The 13401-nt window shown below is 42.6% G+C and overlaps 1 long non-coding RNA gene across 1 annotated transcript; it reads right to left on the reverse strand.

Moving 5' to 3' along the window:
* Positions 1–1894: 1894 nt before the first annotated feature.
* LOC142076644 (uncharacterized) lies at positions 1895–13014 on the reverse strand. Its single transcript, XR_012671249.1, has 4 exons — positions 12610–13014; positions 11278–11483; positions 8667–8742; positions 1895–2888 (listed from the first exon to the last, which is right to left on the reverse strand). It is a non-coding gene; the product is annotated as an uncharacterized LOC142076644 (long non-coding RNA).
* Between the last annotated feature and the right edge of the window lie 387 nt (positions 13015–13401).

The raw sequence follows: 13401 nt of genomic DNA on the forward strand, positions 1-13401 counted from the left end.
AAAAAAAGGGGTTAAAGTTGAAGTTTTAAGAAAAGGCTTCGAAGGATATTATGAGAATATGTATTTTTACCTGGTAATCTTCTGACTGCTTCTAATTTAGTGGAACAGATTAACTCCTCGTGTAAGTCGACTGCAATCAATGGAGCAGCCTTAACAATGAGTTAAGAGTTATCTTGCAGAGTGGATTTCACTAGCTCTTTGTAAACATAGACCTTCTGGTTTCTGATCAATCCACTGAATTTATTTTTCCCATTTCTGAAAATGTTAGAAATGTAGATTGGAATGGCAACTTCACATATTACCTTGGTTCCAAACTGTCATCAAACACTAAGTTAACATGATAAAAATCATAAAGATGTTTCCAGGGGATGCTTTGTTTCAGGTGAGGAACCCGTTGTTCTTTCTTTCTGAAATTTTTGAAGAAAGTTTTTCCCACCAGCAAATGTTATAATGCGATGCCCAGGTAATAAAGTAAAAAGCAGCTTTTAGAGGCGAAGAATTACCATCTCTTTCTCCACACTCCTTAGAAAATGATAGAATGAATAAAGTCCTTCTCAGCTAAAACATTTTTTCTTCTAAGTTTTGTACAGCTTCTGTACTGCACCTGCAGGCAGGTGTTCAGAGTGAGCCAGGAAAGCAGCCTCTCTCTGCATTGACTGGATTGGGGCTGAATGGCTGAACTGGATGGCAACAACTCGGCCTGGAAGTAAAAGCAAAGAAGGGGGAAGGGAGGGGATCCAGATTACCGATTAATTATGAGTCTTCCCTGTAACCGCATCCCTTTCGTTCAGTAGGATGGGTGCTTGCAGTTCATGGGAAAATAACCCTGCAGGCTCTGCCTCTGGCTGCTCCCACCTCTGGCTGCTCTAGATCTGGTCTAAGCCCACAGGCGGGCTCACAGCTCGAACTCGCACCCAGAGCTGCAAGTGCAAGCATCTTGGGTGCCATTTATACTATTCCAGAGAAAGGTACACAGTGAAAAATCCTCAGGGGTGGGTCTCTCTCCCTGAGGCTCTCTGAGAAATAGTGTGATAAAAGTAGCACGATGCACCTTTTTAAAGGTGAGATATCCTAGACTAAAGGCAACAGAGGTCGTCATTTCATGAGAGAGAGGGTTGGAGTCTCAGGCACGTCTGAAAGTGTGGCCCTTAAATATTTAGCTGTCTCTTTGGAAACAGACTTCCCTTCACAATCGGCATCCATGTCGTCGTCATGCTTGATGTGCTATAAATAAATCTGTGATGTTTGATGCCAATCAACTAATACCAGGTCCTTATCGCAACAAGCTCACAGCACCTCATTCAGCGTGCTCAAGGAGTTATCTTTCTATCTCCTTTTTTAAGATGAAACTAATCCATTGTAAGTCCCATAACAAGGAGCCACTCACAGGGTGAAATTATAAGCAGTGCAGTTTTTAAATGATATTGTATATGTCTCTCAGACTCTTGCCTTTAAAGCCATGGGTATGAAAAGATGATCTCTGGTTTTATGCAGCACTGCTGTGGAGATAGGGTAGGATTTTCCTTGTGCTTGCCAGAGGAGTTGTGCATAGTTTAATTAAAATGTATTATTATATTAGGGCTTTTTCTTTTTTTAAAATAAAGTCAAGGACCCTACTGAGGACACAGACATTCATGCACCCAAATCTGTCAGAGTCTTGCTGGCAGTAAGAGCTTTTGCACAAACATCTGATTGCAGAGTCAGAATTCAACAAAGCAAGAAGAAACAGGCTGAAGAGCAACTATCTAAATAGATGCAGTAGCGTAGAGAATGGGAAGTGGAACTGAGAGAACAATAAATGCAGAAACAATGAAAAGGTCAAGCACTTATTGAGGATTCATAAGTACAAATGTTGTCGTTCAAGCAGTGCATGCACGAGGTGAAAAATGTAATTCCTCCGTTTCACTTATTTTTATTTTTCTCTCCTTATTTCTTTTTTCCAGCTCATCAATACAACTGAGAGAAATCTTGCTTGCAGGGGAAAAAAACAAATATAAGGCGCAAACAGTGAAGGTACGCAGGGGGCAGCCAGACAGGAAGGAGCACCATTTTCTCGACCGGCTTTAGGAGAACATAGTGCATTCAGAGAGCGATATGTTTCGTGCAAATGGTGTTGGGAATAGTTGGTGCAGAAACATGACCTTCCTCCATCCCTCCTTTCACATAGTGCTGGCTCGGTCAGGAATAGCTGGATGGGGGAATCCCTACTTGCCTGTAAAAGTGAGCTGGGGCAATACACACCTGGTGATCATGATTCTCCAAGCTCCAGAGTTCGCAGAGCAGCTGCAGCGGCAGGAGCAGAGTCTTTCCTGCCTCATGGGTGGCTCATGGGTGGCTCATGTGCCGACCTGCGTACGAGGCTGTGTGGGTGCAAAGACAGGTGTACCCATATGTTGGTGAAGGGTCCGTGAGGAAAATGGAAGAAGGAAGTGGTCACATCGGGGGTTGTTTCGTCTAGTACTACTTGAACTACTTTTAACAACCATCAGACCAAGCTCTCTTGAAAATGATGAAAGCAAGCCAATATGGCACATTGCTGCTGTTGAAACTCCCATATGTGGTACCTTCTGGGATTCCCTTCAGCACTGGTGTGCCCCATCACTGCTTCTTACTCAGGAAATTTTATATCTTTTTCCTGAGATCTAGCTTTCTGGTTTTAAAAAAAAAAGTGTCCCGAACATTCTGCAGTGCTATTTGCATTCCTGTTCTTCTCTATCCTCTTCCTGCAGTGCACATGTTCCTCTGCTCTGTGGTGTTTTTTCCCTGGTACATGCTTCTTTGGCATGTGGTCCCCTCCTCCTCTGGACCTCCTGCCTTGTCACCTTCTCCCACTGGCAATTCCAGCCCCTGCTGTTTGTCTACTGCTTGTATAGTGCTTTCTTCATGCTCTGGAAAAAACAGTGCAGTGGTGCAATGTCAGGCAACTCTTAATGAAGAAGCAAGGGATGGATCTGACACCTCCATGCACCTGTAAGTCACTCACACGTGGAATCTTCTTAGCTTTTGCTGGGACTGGTTGCAGTAGGTGACAGGCCTGCACAGACTAGTTTATCTGGATTTGGCAAGGCAGCGAACAGAGTATCGCAGCTTTGAGAAGCAAGTGTGATTACAGGAGCATAATTTCTATTTAAATATAATTCTGAATTGCTCCTGTGTTTTTCTGACAACATGCAGGGGAAAAAAATTATTTTAATTTGTTTTTAGAAAAAAACAAAAACCAAACAAACAAGTTGATAAATTAATCCCCACACTAACTGCATTGCGACTAATACAGTTACATCAGGGCTTCCTTTCGGTCAAGATTTTTCTTTGCCTGAAGGCCAAAGATGCATTTAAACATCGTCTAATAACCAAATAGCAAACATAAACATTGGGCTGACGTGCCATCCATTTCCCACCCTCTCCAGATTGTTTCTGTCCATCTCGTGCTCTTCAAATGGCAATGCAAAGCCCATATGCCACGGAGTCAGGGAAAAATTCCCAACACGGCATCTGGCTGCGTGGCAGATCCCGAGGCAGTTGGTGTGTCGGCTTTGGAGCTGCCTCTGCTTTTGTCATGTACCGGGGGTTGGAGATGGGACTGCCGTGTCACCCCACAAACTGCTTTGGATTCCAAGGAATCACTAGGTTTGTGTTTGTCAATAAGCTCCCGCTTAAATCCCTCCTGAGATCTCTATGCAGGCCCCCTTTATCACAAAATAATGAGAATTTCTTAATGCCCATGTGTGTGTTTTCGGCAGAAACATGTGGGTTTAGTTTAAAGTGGACCGCGGCCTGGTACGTACAGGTCACGGTGTACTGGGATTTCTTTCTCAGAAAACCCTTGAATGCTCTTTGAAAAGGCCTCTTTTTTTTTTCCCTTGCTCATGAGTGTACAAGCCACTTCTTGATGAATAGGATCCATAATGCCTGGAGATATTTGAGATCAAGCATATGGTCCATTGAATATGCATGTAAGCAGGGAGGGAGGGAATTGGTGTGCGACACCAGGGAAAGCGTGTCTGAAAGTTAAGCTGCGCGGAATTCGAAGGCAGTCTTTCTGCACATTTTGGGAAACAAACCTTTCTGATAAACTAGATACTAGAAAGCAATTTATGGTTAAAAGCATAGCTGGGGTCTTTAAGCACTCAAAAGTTTGGTTGTGACTTGTGTTAGACAGAATAATACCATTTTGCTTTTGGTTTTTCCGCAAGACGCTTATTTTTACAACCAAAACATAAGACACGAAAATCTTAAGTTATTCAAAAGTACATAAAGATAGGAAACTTCTTCAACTGACAAATGACCAATTCTTCACTAGGAGAGAGGCCCTGATGACTCTTCTTCACATTTAAATGAGAAGAGTACTTGGAGAATACACATTCTGGTAAGTTTTCCTTACCAGTGGTTAGAGAGAAAGGGAGACAGGACTGAATAGGAGCGATTGGGCATGAAGTAGTAACTATGAGGTCCTGGAGGCAGGAGAACAAGAGAGGGAAGGAAGAAAAAAAGAGAAGAGAACCCCGTAGAAAGGCAAGGGGGTGTAAGGGGGGAAGGAAAGGATATGTAGTGGTTATTTAAGAGATGCCAGGGAAAACTGGGATGTGTGTGTGTTTCAGAAAAAGAGAGAGAATCTTGAAATACAGACATTGAGCCAGGAACTATGATGCTTTACTCAGAATAATCTTGGGAAAATTGTTGCATGTCTAAGATTTGAATTGGTTTTTTTCAGTTTGGGATTTTTTTATATCATTGCCTCAGCATATTTTTTTCACACCACAAAATGTAAATTAATGTCTTAATTACAAATGTGTCATGGTTACTTTACTTCAGGGGCCAAAAGAATATATCGCACTGCATTTATGTCCTATGGTTGCTGAAAATCCTAGAGGATTGAAGAATTAAAGGACCTTTAAAGGAGCCTCCTCCCTCATGCACACGCTGTGACAGTGCAGGAACCACAGTTAAATGCACCATCATCAATATCCCTTCTGCAGGAAATACTCACTTTCCAATCGTACTAGTAAGAGTGGGTGTGGGAGAGAAGATGCTTTATTACAGCACGTACTAGCCCTGAATAAATAGCGCAAAATTCACCTCTTGCACATCATAATCGAGTACCATTTTGTGAAGGGCAGCATGTGTGTGGCTGTGTCTGTGTGAAGCTGTGTCTGTGTGTCTGTGTGTGTGTCTGTGTCTGTGTGTCTGTGCATGTCTGTGAAAAATGCCTGTGGGGGAACACGTTCTGATACCCCTGCTTCAGAACAAACACCAATCCGAAACAAAACCCAGAGGAAAACTTCCAGACCCCCTGCTGTCTGCCTGGGGCAGGACTGACCCTTCGGCTTTCCCTCAGCATTCACCCATCTCTTAAGCCAGATTTAAAATCACAAAGATGAGGGGAAGAAAGACATTAGCTCCATATACTGTCATTTTTGTTTAGTCGAGTAGGCATTCTCGACAGAGTCCTTGCAAAAACAGTTCTTCTCAGCCATGGGTCTGCCCTGTGTGCATACTGAAGATGCCAGCTTAAAGTCAGACCAGTCAATCTATTATGACCAGTCCCTGTCCTGTGCAAATGCGTCCTGGGAAATGTTTGTGGATGTATGAGATGCTTGCATAAAATAGGATCATTTGCTCATATAAGCAAACTCATGTGAGTTTGTTTTATATATTCCTCTGAGGAAAGCCATTTATCTATATACATAGTTCCTACAGTAACATGAATGCTCTCATGTAGATATTTTGTAAGGTAAGTAAACTAGGTTGTTTTAAAAATAAGTTAAAAGAGAGTAAAATAGTGAGCTCTTTTAAGGCATCTTAGTAGCAGGCTGGAGAACAGCTCTGGCTGAGCTGCTCACTAGCAATGATTTCTTCTCAGGAAATTCCGTAGGGCAACAAAGCCAAATGCATTCAACCCTTGGCCCATCTGAATGTACTGGAAGGGAAATCAGCCTTTAGTTGAATTTCTTCTTCCTAGATCTCTTAAATGTCTTTAAATGCTGTGCATGTGGTGGGGGGAACCTGGGGACAGGTGCCTCTTGTGAAAGCCATATAGCTGGACAAAGTGGAGTGATCAGCCACTTTCCAAAACAGTACAGCAATCCCTCCAGAGACTTTTTAAAGTTAATGAACATCTCGGGGAACAGTGGTCTCATGCCTAAAATTTAAAGGTTAGTACCTCTTAACCACTCATTAGAAAAGTTTATATCAAGGGAAAAATGCATAGATACAGGGTACTTGTTCTCAGAAAATTCAGAACAAAGAAGTGTCTTGGATATGGTTGTGTTCAAATCCACTTACTTCAGCCCTGTGCCCAAGAAAATTAAGTCCAAGTAAAATATAATTGTCAGAATCTGGCTATACGCAGGATGTTTTCTGGGTTCCTAATCACTGTGGATCCTATTTCACAAAGCACTGAAACATGTGCTTGAGTCCAACAGGCTTCCATGTAATTTAAACACAAGCAGTAATGTAGGCCTGGCCTCAAGCGGTTGCTGAATACGCACAGGAGTGCACACACGCTTAAAGTCAAGCAGGTGCTCGAGTGGTGCACTGAATCATGGCCTCCTTCTAAAACCTGACTTTCTGTCGCTAAAGAAGATGCAGCTAAAGCTCTGGTTGCCTCCAGGCGTGAGAGTCCAGGAATGAGGTGCCAGGCAGACCATTGTGAGGGGGCTTGTGCTGAAGGAAGCAGTTCTGTATAAATACATTTCTGGAGTGGTAGGAATGACAGCATCCATAATCACTAAACTCATGCAAAAAATGGCATTTTTTTTCTTAAGAGGTAGGAGGAAATGTCTACTCCGTATTACCTAGCCATTGAAAGCAGCAATGTGCAAATAGCACTCTTTGCAGATAAAAAGATAGAATTTTCTGCACAGTATCTAGAGCCCAGTGAATAATTGCCTTACTTAAACTAAAGAAGATTAAGAATAGTAGGTGTATCTATATAAAACATGTCCCAGATTCTGATAACATCCTTTGTATTGTATGCATGTAAATGATTCCTGTTTGCTTGCTTTTCTCTTCATTGAGCATTTTTTACTGTGAGTGCTTTTACCTCTATTTCCCCCTTTTTACAATAGTCACTATGGGGTTGATGTACACATTGCAACATCTTGTCTTGCTGCTGTAAGTCTTGCCAGGCAGCACCAGGAACGTGCGTGTCTCAGGGAATTATGCAAACTTGTACGTAGACATCGGAGATGCACTAAGGGTAAGGATGGCAAAGCGAAGAGGGCTTGTGCTCCCAGGACACTCTGACAGAAAATTAAATGCTTGCCAAGTCTAATGGAAGCATATTTTTTGATTTATGGTAAAAGGGAGACATATATAGAGTGTCTAAGATGGCAAATACATATTAAAAGCAGAAGTAGTACAAAGCAAATGACAAGAATAAAACTGACTTCTGCTGGCAACACGTGATATAATTTGTGGGTTTACTTGTGTTGAAAAGTGTGCCTCTGATTTCCCCTGCTTGGGTCTTTACATTCTTCCTGAAGATTCCACCAAAGCTAAGTGATTACAGAAGTTGTACTGCTTCGTACACAATGTTTTATTTTATATTTGGATATCACTGATGTGCAAGGGACAAGCTATTATCCTGCTCAGGATCCCACAGAATAATCATGTGTTGGACACTGGGCAAATAAACTGGGCTGGCTGGAAGCCTGCTCCACTGTTGCTGGTGGCCAGCAGCTGCTCTATGGCAATGGCTGTAGCCAACAGCAGAGGAAGGCACAGGAAGGCTCAAACTGCAGCCATATTTCTGAATTTGTTCCTTCTCTACTTTGTCTTCCCCATGTCCTTACAGCTCTCTTTGTGCCTGCCATAAAGAGGAAGATGGTTCAGTGGAGCTGATATTCCTGTCATCCGGTGGTCCTAACCACCCAAATTCCTTCCCTCGTGGAATCTTGCTGCCCGCTTTTTTAGTGAAGTGGGGCAACTTTTGTTCCTTTGCAAATGAGGCATCCGTATTTGCAAAGGGCTGGATTTTTCCAGCAAAGAAGAATATGCATTTCTTATGTGCAGGGGTGAGCACAGGTAAAAATGAGCACAGCCTGGACTTCCGTTGTGTGAGATGATTTACGTCAGTAAGTGTCTGTAGAACCGGGGCCGATATCTCTCAGCACTGGTGCTGGATTTCCACTCATTTTGTACGAGGGTCTTCCTGTGAATCCCCTGTGGGAGCAGTTCAGTGGTACTTAAAGGGATGGCATTTCTGTAATTATCTAATTATTGCTCCAAGGTTCTTTCTTGTGCTTGTTAAACCTTCATTCCAGTGAAAGTGTAACCCCACACTGTTGAATTTCGATAAAATGTGATTGAGAATCAACATTAATTCCCCAGTAGTCTTTGGAGGAGGTACTTTTGGCTTACTTTTATCTTTTCTGGTTTGAAAACATAGAGTTCAGATCTGGTCATTCTGAATAGAGTGAAAAATTTTAAAGGTAGTGCAGTGTGCTAATGAGGCTGTAATTCTCCATTAGATTCTTTATGTTGGCTTAAAAAATTAATGGGACATCTATTTCTCTAATGATTTCTATAACAATTTTGGGTGATTACTCAATTGTGTGAATTTCTGTTAATTGCTATCCATTTCATTCTTAAATTCTGAAATTTTCAGTAAGGAAGTAACAGTCAATTGGGACATGTTTAGATTCAACCACCTTTCAGTTACTTACCCCTTATATGATGTTGGCTTATGCTCTTTCTTTAATCCCTTTGTGAGTTCCCTCCCGCCGTGTGAGACACGGGAGTCTAACACAGAAAAAAAAGAAAAGAAAAATGAAAGATATCTCAGGTTACTTTCTTCTGGTTCCTACTTTTTAATTCTCTTCACTTTTCACTATCAGCCATGAATATTACATCTTCATTTGAATTTTCAGCTGCTGAATCATGATCAGTTGAAGATCCGGTAGCCCTAACTCAAAGGGTTATGCTGTTTTTACTGTCTGGCACATACTCAGGAATGGGAACTTAGCTTAGCAGTTGGAGCATATGGCAGGGGGAGATAGGCCAGCATCTTGGATGAAGATGCATATATTTTGTACTCTCATGGTATGATGCATTCTTGTGCTTTGCAGATGGCACCTCAGAATTGTTGCTCTGAAAACTAATTTTGCCCAGCCACGCAGGTCTGCTGACACAAGCTCGAGGATCATCTGTTTCTGCGCAGACACTACTGCACGCTGCAGATATCCTAGGCAGGAATTTTTCTGAGAAGCACACCTGCACCTCAGTTGCTGTGGGGAACAGAAAAAAAATCGGGAACCTATGACTAGCATTTGTATCCAGAGAGAACAATTCAGCCAGGCACAATCACTATCTTCATGTAATACTTGGGTACTGCTTCTCCTAGAAGTTTATTTCAGCATAGTCGTCAGGGCAAGTATAGAGGGAATACATTGATTTTATGACAGCTGGAAAGAGGGGTTCATTCGAATTGACAGAGACCTAACGTTGCCTTTGATTTCCTAGCAGCCTCCCTGTGTACGAACAAACCATCAGTCCTCAGAGAAACTGCTTTTGTACCGCGTAGGGCTCATAGCACTGATAGTGCCACTCTCCGAAACTTGCTTTTGCTCCGTCTCTGCCTCTCTTTGCCCCCCACAAAACAAACACCATTATTACACGTGCAAGTGGGCCAAGGGCTTGCTAGAGATGTTTCAGGCATTGGATTCTGTGCAGATAACAAAACTACAGATTGAGATATGAGTACTTTCTATTCTCTGGCATAATTTGCATTACTTACAATCACTTTGGGAACAGTTTTTAAATGCACTAGGCTGGGGTGCAGTTTTTCTTAGAACTGTATTTCTTCCTCTTCAATCTCCTCATTATTTACTGTACTGTGTCCCTGAGTTGAGTCAAGCAGATGTATTTTAAAGACCAATCTCCTGCGCGTGAGGTGGCTTCACACTAGCTACTGTCAGGTCTTCTTAGCTTTCTCTTTTTTCCCCCAAATTCCTGTGCTCTCTGTAGGACAGACAGCCCTGAGCACTAGTCTGTGCTTTTTGCTAGATATCCTCCTGAAACAGTTTGGCAGCAAATAAAGCCATGGGTGATGGACACAAATAGTTAAATTCTATTGTCTACCTGCAACAGGAGAGCTAAAGGAGAAGTAGAAATCTGAATTAAAAATGGATCCGTCAAGCAATGAATGGGATACTGTCTGGAGTAATGTGAAAATTACTGCCAGCTTATTGTGTACTGAGGGGCGCTTTTTTTTTTTTTTTTGGAAAATGATACCAAAGAACTATTATTTACAGGACCCCTGAGCAATTGTTTCCACGTTAGGCTAAGACAAGAGAACAGTTGCTGGCACTACCAATAATATATGTCTGCCTGCTACCAGCAGGCTGGAAACCTCAAATACCTGCAGTGTAAGGGATGGGTTCTAGGGAGGAACCTCCTCCCATTACACAACTTCTGTGAGACACAAAAGACACACATTTTTGACAGCATGCGAGTAGATAAGAGCACTTGCTGCATGCAAATGAAATGCTAAAAGAGCAGAGAGGTGCCATAATCCCATCCTGCATTCAGATGTTGTGTAATTTAGCAAGCGCTTTCAGAAGGTGCCTCATTACCCACAGCAGAAGTAACCAATGTGCTACATTCATAGCATAGATTTAAGGTAGATTTGAAGACTTAAAACAGAAAAACATCTACCCTCTGAGTTTGTGGTGCTCTGTCTCCCTTATTTTTCTGATTTTTAGACTCCACCTGACTACCTGGGGTGCCTGATTCAGGCTTTCTGACTACTATAGCATCCAAAATCTCCAGTGATTCAGACTGCTACTGACAGACTCTGGTCCTTTGTACAGTCACTGGAGAGAAGCAGTTTCCATGCCTAAGTACAAATCTGACTAGGACCCATCACTGTATTTTCTGTTTTACTTCTACAAGCAGGAAGAATGGATAATTCTGAAGCACTGAGAAAAATCTTTCCTACCACCCTGGGTCTCACCTGCTACAGTTTCCCTGGGAAGAAGACAAGAAGGGGATCACAGATTTTATTTTTTCTGTGGGTTTTGTTTGTTTCAAAGATTGGACTAAGATTTCTTTTTCTTTCTTGTCACAGCTGAGGGGCAGGAGAACATGAGTAGCTCTTCTCTCAAGCCTATTTCCAAAAGTATGTTATGTGCAGGAGCATTGCTGAAGTATTTGTTCATAGTTATCTTCTATAGGTGTATAGAAATTAAAAATCAGTTCTAAAAGAGTGCACAGCAAAAAGGGGTCTATAATAAAAACATTTTTAATTGGCTTATTTAAGAGAAGCCATTTACTTACTCCTTATCTCGATGACCAATTTATTCGCATCCAGGCACTTTATCACAGGATGTTTTTGAAAAAAGTCACCTGGGAAGAATCTGAAGTCTTCAGAGCAAAACATGGTCAGAAACGGCACTGGGAGGCAGGTTCTATGCTAGACGTAACAGCTCCAAATGGTGGAAAAGTCTTGAAAATCATGGACAGTTTTTCTGCAAGTTACACATCTGAAAAAGAACAGCGAAGAAACTGAGAAAGGTTTTGGACTTTACCTTTGCCATAGTGATCTCTAGTTTCACTGTTGTTAAGTATAAGTTTGAACGTGTACATTCTAAGGGGGGGGGTTTAATGATAACTGAAAAGTGTCTTGAAAACATTAAGGGAGGAAAATAGCATGAACGGAAAGTGACACTCTACCTGGCATTTCCTTTATCAATTGCTCTATCTAAAGTGAAAACCTCAGAGATTAAAATGAAAGAAATAGTGGAAGGCTTGGAGAAATCAAAACAGAGGATAAACAAAAAAAAAGATACGTTAGCAGATTACTCTAATGAGAAAGAGGCTGTTACTGTACTGAGAAATCAGAGGCTGTCCTATAACATTTATCCTCTGACACAGTACCTAAGATCTGTCATATACATGTTATGTACCTGTCGTGGTTTAACCCCAGCCGGCAACTAAGCCCCAGGCAGCCACTCGCTTACTCCCCGCCCCCAGTGGGATGGGGAGAGAATTGGAAGGGTAAAAGTGAGAAAACTCGTGGGTTGAGATAAAGACAATTTAATAGGGAAAGCAAAAGCCATGCACGCAAGCAAAGCAAAACAAGAAATTCATTCACTCCTTCCCATCGGCAGGCAGGTGTTCAGCCACCTCCAGGAAAGCCATCACGCGTAATGGTTACTTGGGAAGACAAACACCATGACTCCGAACATCCCCCCTTTCCTTCTTCTTCCCCCAGCTTTATATGCTGAGCATGACGTCATACAGTATGGAATATCCCTGTCCCAGCTGTGTCCCCTCCCAACTTCTTGTGCACCCCCAGCCTCCTCGCTCGTGGGATGGTGTGAGAAGCAGAAAAGGCCTTGGCTCTGTGTAAGCACTGCTCAGTGGTAACTAAAACATCCCTGTGTTATCAACCCTGTTTCCAGCACAAATCCAAAACATAGCCCCATACTAGCTACTATGAAGAAAATTAACTCTACCCCAGTCAAAACCAGCATATTCTCCACCCCTTATTCCCTATCATTTACATCATGCTCAGGTCCCACACTATCCAAGATATCCTCATTAACCGCCACCCCCCTTCCCATCCTTTGATATAATACACAGATATCATTTCCTTAGTCTACGGACCATCCCTATAAAATGTCTTTAAAATGTCCACAGATGTCCACAAAATGTCCATGGAGGTCGTTTAGTCCATGACTTTGGGCTCCATCTCTTACGGTGGTCACTTGGGACAGGAGAGGTGGTGTGTTGCGTGGAGCTATTGGGCACCAAAGCCAGCTCAGGTCGGGTCACTGCTGCACTTGCACTGCTTCTTGTAAGGCTTGTGCTCCATTGGTTCAGGTGGTTCCTGCTACAGTAATTCCTATAATACGCAATTCAGATAATGCGTTACAACAATTTAAAGGTATTTCCATTACAATCACCACCCCTGGTCCCTTTGGGCCAGGTTATAGGGTTTAACATTGCAATGAACTCCGCCCCTTGCTCCTAGCCTGGCTAGCAACAAGGGGTTCCTGCAACAGTAATTCCCGTAACATGCAACTCAAATCCCAGGTTACAACAATTTAAATGTATTTCTGTTACAATCTCCACCTCTGGTTCCTTTGGACCAGACCATAGAGTTTAACATTACAATGAACTCCTCCCCCTGCCCCTCCTCTGGCTTGGACTTCTCCACAGACTGCAGTCCCTTAGGGGAGTACCTGCTCCACGTGGAGCCTTATCTATAAGCTACAGTCTCTCCAGGGGTATACCTGCTACGGCGTAGACTTATCCACAGCCACAGTTGCTTTGAATGTGGCCTTCTCCATGGGCCACAATGCCCTCAGAGATATACCCGCTCCAGCATGGCCTTACCCACAGCCATAGTCCCTTCAGAAGTAAACCTGCTCCAACATGGCCTTACCCATGGCTGCA

Source organism: Calonectris borealis, chromosome 1, assembly GCF_964195595.1.
Source record: "Calonectris borealis chromosome 1, bCalBor7.hap1.2, whole genome shotgun sequence".
In the NCBI taxonomy this organism is placed as follows: Eukaryota; Metazoa; Chordata; class Aves; order Procellariiformes; family Procellariidae; genus Calonectris; species Calonectris borealis.